Genomic DNA, 10,651 nt, shown 5'->3' with positions numbered 1-10,651 from the left:
AGCACCCCACCAGAGACCTGCTGCTGCTGCTGCTGCTGCTGCTGCTGCTGCTGCTGCTGCTGCTGCTGCTGCATATAAATCCTTTACACATGCCTGGTGGAACCATTTCAGGTCCCAGGTCTTGACAGGTCCCAGTTCATTTGCACATGTGCCTCCCGATGACACATCTTCCCTTTTCCCAATCATTCCAACTTGTCAGTTTACCACATCTGCCCAGCCGGTTTTCTGTGGTCCTTTCCTTGCTTTGGATTCCTATTGAACTATGTCCCCTGCAAAGAAAGGTTGAGTCCCTAACCCCTAATATAATTATAAGTGAATGTGACCTTATTGAATCAAATTAAGGTGAGTTCACTAGGATGATCCCTAATACAATCTAATTAATGTCCTTGTAAGATGAGGAAAACACCACATAAAGACAGGGAGAGCGCGATGACAGAGATTGGAATGATGAAGCTTCAAAGTGAGGAGTGACACACCAGAAACCAGGAAAAAGCAATGAAAGGCTCCACCCAGTCTCAGAGGGAGCATGACACTACCATGCTAGGCTTCCAGCCTCCAGAACTATAGCAGAATAAATTTCTACTGCTTTAGACAATTCAAGGTGTGGTAGCAAACTCAGAAAACCAATAGACCAACATTTTCATGTGCACATTTTTCTATGCATGGAATGTCCATTTAGGCATTTGCCACTTTGCTCTAGGCGATTTTTTTTTTTTTTTTTTGCCAGTCCTGGCCTTAAGCTCAGGGCCTGAGCACTGTCCTTGGACTTTCTCAAAGTTAGAGCTCTACCACTTGAGCCTCAACACCACTTCTGGCTTTTTCTAAGTATGTGGTACCAAGGAATCGAACCCAGGTCTTCGTGCATGCTAGGCAAGCACTCTACCACTAGGCCAAACTCCCGGCCCAACTCTAGGTGATTTTTTGTTTTATATTTCTTCGTTAAACAAAAAGGCAATATTTAGGACAAGAATAATGTCTTCTGGTTGTTGTTGTAGTTGTTGTTATTGTGGTTGGTTGATTGTGGAGCCTGAACTCAGTGCCTAGGTGTTGCCTCTAAGCTCTTTTTTGTTCAAGGCTAGCACTGTACCACACTGAGATACAGCACTACTTCATTTTCTTGTGGTTAATTGGAGATAAGTGTCATGGACTTTCCTGTCTGGGATGGCTTCGAACTATGATCCTCGGATCTCAGCTTGCTGAATATCTAGGATTACAAGTGTGAGCTACCCAGTGCCTGGCTAACAATCATGTCTTATGTTTCTCTGTATAAGCAGCAATCTGGAACAGTGGAAAATTTAATACATATTTCTTAAATGAAAATAAAAAGAATCCTTAATGAAATTTACATAGTGATAGGAGTTCGCTAGAAGATTGCAACTAGAAGGAGCAGTGAGGGATTCGTAGTTGACCTGAGGCTCGTGGAGGAGGAGTGGGTTAGGAGAGGAAGAAACATGCTGAAGTAAGCAGTAGCCTTGGGAGTGAAGAAGAAAACATCTTCCTAGATTTCTGCACTGAAGAATATAGCACCAGGGATCTGAGAGCACCTATTTGTGAGAATTGTATAGGAAAGAACCAGAACTGAGGAATAAGGACCAGAGTGTGTGGCACGAGGGGTTGAGGTAGAAGAGGCATCATGTAACTGCTTATGGATGATGATGATGATGATGATGGGAAAAGAGGCTGTGGGTCCATAATGACTGAGGATGTTTGGAATGAGAAGCCTAATGAGTGAACTTGCCTTGGCTATTAAAAGGCTTCACACCATACCACCTGACTGAAAAGCTGGCAAGGCTGGCCTAGTTGGCTTTTGAAAGCAGCTGTCTCAGAAGGGAAGGGGCTGGCTGCATTCCAGAGCTTCGAAAGATTGAAAGTAAAGTTTAGTGCTTACACTGAGAGAGCCAGGATATTTAGGCTAAATCCTGCTTTGAAATATGATAGCCTTAGCTTCTTGTCATCATAGTCTAATCCTTCCAGGAGTATAATTTCACATTTAATAAGATACACACTTGATAAACTAGATTTTTGTTCTTGCCCATCAGATACATCTTCTTGATTTTTATGTCCCTCTTTAGAGGGAGAAGAAACACGAAATAAAAGAAACTAATGTTTTTATGCATTCTCTTTGATCCTGAAAACCTCTGCAGGAACTTACTCTTCAGCCTTCACTTATTTTTATCTCTGTGCAAGGATCAAGCAAGATCAAAGTGAGCTTTGGCTGTGGCTCCTCATAAGGAGTCAGTCTAACACAGAGTCAAACTCTTTTGGAATCTTTGAAAATGTAGGGTTTAAGAATGCCAGAATTAGGCTAGGAATGTGGCTTAGTGGTAGAGTGCTTGCCTAGCATGCACAAATCCCTGATTTCTCAGCACCACATAAATAGAAAAAAGCCCTAAGTGGTGCCATGCCTCAAGTGATAGAGTGCTGGCTTTGAACAAAAAGAAACTCAGGGACAGTGCTCAGGCCCTGAGTTCAAGCCCCAGGACTGGCATCCAAAAAAGGGCTGTGAATTTGGCTTAGTGGTAGAATGCTTGCCTAGCATGCATAAAGCCCCGGAATATGGGTATCATATACACAGAAAAGGCCGAAAGTGCTGTGGCTCAAGTGGTAGAATGCTAGCTTTGAGCACCTAGGCCCAGAGTTCGAGCCCCACCACCAACAAAAACAAAAGAATGCCAGAATATTGGTAGTATGGTAGATTTTCATAAAATTAAGATAAAATTATTGTTGACCAGAGTCTATCTTAGACAGAAGAGGGCTTTCAAGTAGATACGCCATTAATGACAAGCAGTTAGGGGAAGAAAATATTTTAGTTGGCTGCCTAGAAAACAACACAGATGTAGCATTTCTAGAAACCCAGGGGCAAAGATACTTTGAACTAGGCTGCTTTATCTTCCTTATGTGGGGGTTCTGAGGATTCAACTCAAGTTTTACACATGTTAAGTATGTGCCCTACTACCATTGTGATATACCCTGAACACCCCCCCATCTCTGGCTTCATTGGCCATTTGATTCTACACAAGCCACTGACTAGAACCCCCACATATAAGAAACAGAGAGACATAGTTGTTTTGTGCTCAGTCTTGAAGATTAAACTCAGGGCCTAGATGCTGTCCTGAGCTTTTTTAGCCTAGCACCCTTCCACTTGAGCCAAAGCCCACTTCCAGCTCTGTGGTGAATTGGAGATAAGAGGCTCACGGGCTTTTTCTGCCCAGGATGAATTCAAACTGCAATCCTCAGATCTCAGCTTCCTGAGTAGCTAGGATTACTGATGTCAGCCATGAACACCCGGTTCCCTGGAATATTCTTTTCTTTTCTCTGCTCTTCTTTTCTTTTTTTCTTTTTCCCTTTTGGTCAGTTGTAAGACTTGAATCCAGGGCCTGGGCACTGTCCTTGAGTCTCTTTGTGTTAAAGGCTACCACTTGAGCCACAGTACATTTCCAGTTTTTTTTCTGTGATTAGTTGGCAATAAAAATCTCACTGACTTTTCTCCCCAGGCTAGCTTCAAATTGAAATCCTCAGATATCAGTCTTCTGAGTAGCTAGGCTTATATATGTGAGCCATCAGGGCCTCACTTCTGGAAAGTTCTTAAGTGGATATATGAAACAAATATTGGAAGCCTTCAGCAATTCCTGCTTGGTATTTTACACATCAGAACATTTGTGCAAGTACTATCAACCCACAGGCCCCAGGTGCTGGTTTCCCAAGTTTTTCCCTATAGTCTATTTTAGCAAGGCATACTCTTGCCTTCAGTCAATAGGCAAGAAAATAGGGGATAACATTTTCTGCTGGGAGAACTTTGTGTTTCCCTTACCTGCTTAGCCACAAGCCACACAGAAGGTCTAGAACTCTGCCCAGGGCACAGGGCCAGTCAATAAGAACATCTGACTGGTGCAAATAGGAAAACACACTTTTGAGAAAACAGCCCCTTTGGTCTCACTGGGCATACAGAACCAAAGCTGGAAGAGACATAAAAAAAGGGTGTGTATAATAATAAAGGGTTGTAATCTGATCTTGAAATACTTTTGTAGTTTATTTTATGGATCCAAGTGAGAGATGGTTTAGCACTTAGTCCTCACTAAAGAAAGATCTACCACTGATTTTTGGAGGAACCCTTTGATTACTCTCTACCTCTTCTGTACATCTTTATTATTTCCTTCCCACCATTCCACTGTACCATGTAGAACAAGATCTATAATCAGCTTGCTTCCCAAGCAATGATGATTTTATGAGCACCAATGTGGGGAGAGATTGTTAGAACAACTTATTCACTAATTCCTTGATTCAACCAGTCCTTACTGAGTGCTCCAGATGACAGATATCAAATTCATAGGGTTATTCTGTTGGAGAAAAAGAGGGCCCCAAAAGCCCCAGTGGAAGAGTATATACCAAGAAATATGTAAATAAATAATCCCAGGAGATTTTGAATGACATATGAGGGGAAAGTGATCTTTGAACAGGAGTAACTCAAGCATATATACACAAATTGTCGGGAGCAAGAGTGGAATCAAACTGTACTTTGATTTGCATCAGATAATTGCTTGATTGTCTTATTGCTTTTTGGCCTTCTCCTGTTCAATTGATCTGAGATTTACCATATGAATGTAACCCCCAACAGTTCCCTGATTAACCATCTGGATGTAACACCTGGGAGTGCCCTGGTCTCAGGGAGGGATAAAAACTTTGAGTTAAGAATAAACGAGGCGGCAGTTTTTGCTTGGGCTGCAGACCTCCTGGACCCGATGTGTTTGTCTCTCTTCTAATTTTTCCAGTCCCTGCCCCTTATTTCAGGAACCCCAATTTGCTGCCGGGAGGCCCCGGCATCTGGCGCCCGAACAGGGACCTGAAAATCTGGGACGAAGGTGAAGGACCCCTCCCTGTGGTGAGTAACACATCGTAGGACTATTAAGTACAGTTTGATTCCACTCTTGCTCCACGCCCCTGAGTCAGCTTGAAGAAGTCACAGAAGCCGAATCTCCGCCCATCTATCCCCTTTAGATGAAGGGACCAGTCATTTTTGGAAAGCGAGACAGGATAATGAGATAATTAGAGATAGTGAAAAGAATAGAAATTGCACTTGTGCTTCTTTTAAAATAAAGATGGGGGATATGTCGGGAGCAAGAGTGGAATCAAACTGTACTTTGATTTGCATCAGATAATTGCTTGATTGTCTTATTGCTTTTTGGCCTTCTCCTGTTCAATTGATCTGAGATTTACCATATGAATGTAACCCCCAACAGTTCCCTGATTAACCATCTGGATGTAACACCTGGGAGTGCCCTGGTCTCAGGGAGGGATAAAAACTTTGAGTTAAGAATAAACGAGGCGGCAGTTTTTGCTTGGGCTGCAGACCTCCTGGACCCGATGTGTTTGTCTCTCTTCTAATTTTTCCAGTCCCTGCCCCTTATTTCAGGAACCCCAATTTGCTGCCGGGAGGCCCCGGCAACAAATGACTTTTTACACAAATTAACAAGGTGTGCTCCTCCACAAAAAGGTGAAGAAACATAAGTATTTATTTTCTTATTAGGTTTAGCTTTCTTTCTTTCTTTTCTTTCTTTCTTTCTTTTTTTTTTTGGCCAGTCCTGGGCTTGAGCTCAGAGCCTGAGAACTGTCCTTGGGATTTCTCAAGGCTAGAGCTCTACCACCTGAACCTCAGCACCACTTCTGGCTTTTTTTTCTATATATGTGGTACCGAGGAATCGAACCCAGTCTTTGTGCATGCTACACAAACCACTAGGCAAAACTCCCAGCCCCAGTATTCTTTCTTTTCAAAAGCTTTCATTACTACACACATACACACACACACACACACACACACACACACAACCACCTATTTTTTGTTTCTCCCAGATTTGATTCTTCGCTCTATTAGAGCAAACTTACATTTCACAAAAATGTATCTTCCTACTTATATCATTCAGGTTTTTATTTTGGGTGTGTGGGTAGGGAGGGTTGCCTGGTCCCAGAGCTTGAACTCAGGGCCTGTGCACTATCCCCGAGCCTCTTTTTGTTGAAGTCTACTGCTCTATTACTTGAGCCACAGCACCACTCCAGCTTTTTCTGAGTAGTGTATTGGAGATAAGAGTTTCATGGACTATTCTGCCTGAACTGGCTTCAAACTGCCATCCTCAGATCTCAATCAGCTGCGTAGCTAGGATTAGAAGTGTGAGCCATAAGACCCAGTGTAATTTAAGGATCTTTTTTTTAAGAAGGAGACTGAATGCCTGCTCAATCAGATGTTCTTATTCAGAATGCCTGTGCCTCTGGAGCCTTGAGAAATGTAATGTGACTCGTGGGAAAAACACAAAGAAAAGGAGCCTAGAGAAACTGAGGGAACCAGATCATGATAGTATAGACTTTACCCTATACAATATGTATCCCCTTAAGGCTGAGTTTTTTGAGCAGAAACAAGTAAAGGATTCTAATTGCCTGAACCATGCCTTATCACTGGGTGTGGTAAAACAGAGTTGAATTTATAAATTTAAAATCATTTCTAAACCCAATTTTTAAAAAAATATTAGAACAGTATGAAAACAAGTAGGAAAAAAAGTGGAGGTTTCTAGACCAATCAATCTGGAGGCCGTCATAGCAATGCTTTAAAAATCAAAAGTATAGGCCAGATGGGCTGGCAGCATGGCCTAGTGGTAGAGTGCTTGCCTAGCATGCATGCAGCCTTTGGTTCAATTCCTCAGTACCACATACAGAGAAAAAGCCAGGACTGGAGCTGAAGTGGAGCTGTGGCTCAAATGTAATACGCTAGCCTTGACAAAGCTCAATGACAGCAGCCAGGACAAGCCCCAGGACTGGCAAAAAAAAAAAAATTAAAATAAATAAAATTATAGGCCGGGAATTTGACCTAGTGGCAGAATGCTTGCCTAACACGCATGAAGCTTTGGGTTCAATTCCTTGGTACACAAACACAGAAAAAGCCAGAAGTGGCACTGTGGCTGAAGTGGTAGAGCACTAGCCTTGAGAAAGCCCAAGGACAGTGTTCAAGCCCTGAGTTAAAGCCCCTGGACTGGCAAAAAAATTTAATTATAGTTACATATATGGTGGTTCACACCTGTAATCCCAATAATCCAGAAATTTAAGGCAGGGGCCAGAGAGTTCACGGTCAGCATGAGCTACCTAGCAAGACCCTGTCATTAACTAACTAAAAAAATAAAACTGTATTTGGGACATTTCGAATTGGGACAAATGTGAGCATGTATAAATATAGCAATGAAGTAAAAGGAGCTTTCCTGTTGCAATCAATAGCTAGAATCTAAAATAAAATTTTCAATGGAATATTTACACCATCATGGGGGGGGGGTCGCTGTCCCTGACCTTTTTGGCTCAAGGCTAGCACTTTACCACTTGAACCACTTCCAGCTTTTTATGGGGGGTTGGTTAACAGGACATGGGAGTGCCACAGACTTTCCTTCTCTGGCTGGCTTGAAACTGCAGTCCTCAGATCTCAGCCTCCTGAGTAGCTAGGATTATGGGCATGACCACTGGCGCTGGGTGAGAAAGACCAATATTATCTAAGCAATTCAGGCTGCTAGACACAGTTTAAGATGAAATTGACACTAAGAGAAATAAAATATCAACAGGATCCTCCATGTGTAGCAGAGGCCATATGGAGAATATGTGAAAAATGAATTCTTGACCCAAGTTAGTTCATGCAAATCCACTGTGCACACAGACATATGCAGTTTTAATTCCTTCAGTTCCTAAATATATAAATGAAATTGTCATGCTTGTTAATGAACAGTACTGCCATATTGGTCCTATGCCCTAACTGTAACCTAGTTACAATAATAATTTTAAAAAGTCTCTCAGCCAAGTACTTGTAGCTCATACAAAGGTCGGGGTCAAGTCAAAAGGCAAAGTTCAAAGGTTGGGCCAAAGGTCAAATATCAAGGGGTCAAAGGTCAGGTCAAGGGCATAGTTCAAAGGTTGGGGGTCAAGGGGCAAAGGGAAAATTCAAATGGAGGGGTCAAAGGGAGGGGTTAGGGGTCAGGAGTCAAAGGTCAAGGGTAAAGGGAGAAACCTCAAGGGTCAAAGATCAAATGGCAGGGTCCAAAAGGCAAAGTTCAAAGCTTGGAGGTCAGGGTCAAATGTTGAAGATCAAGGGTCAAGGGACAAAGTTCAAGGGTTGGATGGTCAAAGGGCAAGGGTTAAAGGTCAGAAATCAGGTTGTTGAAAGTCAAAATTCAAAGGTCAGGGGTCAAGGAGAGACACTGGAACTCATAGGCACAGGCAAAAGATTCCTGAACAGAATCCCAGGGTCACAACAGATTGGCGAGACTCAATAAATGGGACTACCTAAAAATAAAAAGTTTCTGTACAGATAAAAACATAGTTGCAAAAGTAGAGAGACAGCCAACCAACTGGGAAAAGATATTTATCAATAATACATCTGACAAATGCTTAATATCTAGTATCTACAGGGAACTCAAGAAACTAATCCTCCGAAAACCCAATAAACCATGCACTAAATGAGCAAGGGAACTAAAGAGAGACCTATCAGAAGAAGAGTTTAAAATGGCAGAAAAGCATATGAGAAAATGTTCATCATCTATGGTCATAAAAGAAATGCAAATAAAAACAACCCTAAGATACCACCTTACCCCAACAAAAATGGCCAAGATTTTGAACTCAGACAATTACAGTTGCTGGCGGGGTTGTGGAGAAAAAGGAACCCTACTACACTGCTGGTGGGAATGTAGACTAGTTCAGCCACTCTGGAAAGCAGTGTGGAGGTTCCTTAAAGAACTGAAAATAGACCTTCCCTACGATCCCGCCATACCACTTCTGAGCATCTATCCTGAACAGCGTGACCCAGGATATTATAAAGACACCTGCTCAGTTATGTTCATCTCTGCACTGTTCACAATAGCCAGGCGATGGAAACAATCCAGATGCCCTACTGCAGATGAATGGATACAGAAAATGTGGTATATATACACAATGGAATTCTACATAGCCAACAGACAAGATAAAATAATGGCATTCGCAGGGAAGTGGATGAATCTAGAGCGAATCATGTTGAGTGAGACAAGTCAAGACCTAAGGAACAAAAGGCGCATGGTATCCTTAATATGTGGTTATTAAATCCAAAGAGTACAAGAGCGAGGACTCAATAACTGCATACCCAAAGCTATGGACATGTTAATGGAAATACAAACATAACTATATAGACATAAAAACCTATGACTCTATAGACATAATGTTTTATTTCATAAATTAATATGTTTCTATGACATACAAACCCTTAGCCTAATTTTGACTAAGTTCTAAATACTAAGTCCCAGTGATTGTAATTAGAGATTCCCTCCTTGAACACTTGTTTGTTAAACTTGTCATTTAAAATATGATGTAAACATAAGCCATATAATGAATGATTATTGTTCTTAAGGTACTATGTTATCTCTCATCACTTTTGCTGTCCCTTGGTTATCTCATATTGTTACACTATCTCACTTTGTTACCTGATATATCAGATATATTTGTATTTGGTTATTTGAAATTGGATAGGGAACGGGGGAAAACAAGATGAGGGGTGGGGGTGGGAGGAGGGAAATGGGGACCAAGACATGTGAAAGGGTATCAATGTATGTGAATTAATGCACCATCTATCTGGCAAATATCATGTAACCCTTCTATTAATTACAATAAAAATATATGAAAAAAATTCAAAGGTCAGGGGTCAAGGCTTAAATGACAGGAGTCAAAGGTTGTGAGTCAGAGGCTAAGGGTCAAAAGGCAAAGCTCAACGGTCAGTGTCAACCATTGGCTGGGATCAAAGATCAAGGGTCAAAGGACAAAGATCAAGGATCAGGGATCAAAGGTCAAAGGGCCCACCTACCACTTGAGCCACAGCACCACTTCCCATTTTCTGATGGTTAATCGGAGATGAGTCTCATGGACTTTCCTGCCCAGGCTGGTTTTGAACTGCAGTCCTCAGATCTCAGCCTCCTAAGTAGCTAGGATTACAGGCATGAGTGTTTGGTTTTACTCATAATTCTTGAAATCAGTTTCAATTTGCCCTAAATCCTAGATTTCCAGGCCATATGTCTAAAACTACCATAATTACCTAAACCATTACATCCCATGACCCTCAATCCTAACATTATGAAAAATACTGTAGTTTCTATTCATGCCTGTAAGCACCATCCCAGAAAACCACACAGACACAAATCATATAGAAGAAAGCAAGATTTAATGTCCACTGAAGTAGACAGGCTGATCCCCCACAGGATAGAGAAGAATGAATTGTTCTCAAGCAGGGAGGGTAATTATTGGGGGGGGGGGGAGGGCTGGAGACCAGAGAAGGGGATAGGAACAGGAAAGCTTTGAAGTTGCAGCAGCATCCTGGAGATAACAGCCAGTGAGGGCCAAACCTACTAAGATGGCTTATGCCAGGAAAACATCCTGTATCTGGCACAAAGCTGAGATAATACATTCTATAGCCAAGGCCAAACATCCTATAGCTTGCTTATTACCAGAAAACATTCTGTATTGGAGCACATAGTCAGGTCCTGGCAACTTGCATCTGGACACTAGTGACTGAGAATGGGCACCAGGACTAAGGCTAAGGTATGTGGGTGACACAGTTGGGGATGGGAGTATGTGCATTTTTAGGTCACGTGCAGTTTGGAAATGGGCAACT

Source organism: Megascapheus bottae, chromosome 1 (assembly GCF_031878675.1).
Source record: "Megascapheus bottae isolate mThoBot1 chromosome 1, mThoBot2.hap1, whole genome shotgun sequence".
Lineage (NCBI taxonomy): Eukaryota > Metazoa > Chordata > Mammalia > Rodentia > Geomyidae > Megascapheus > Megascapheus bottae.
Note: the sequence above shows the minus strand (reverse complement) of the source record.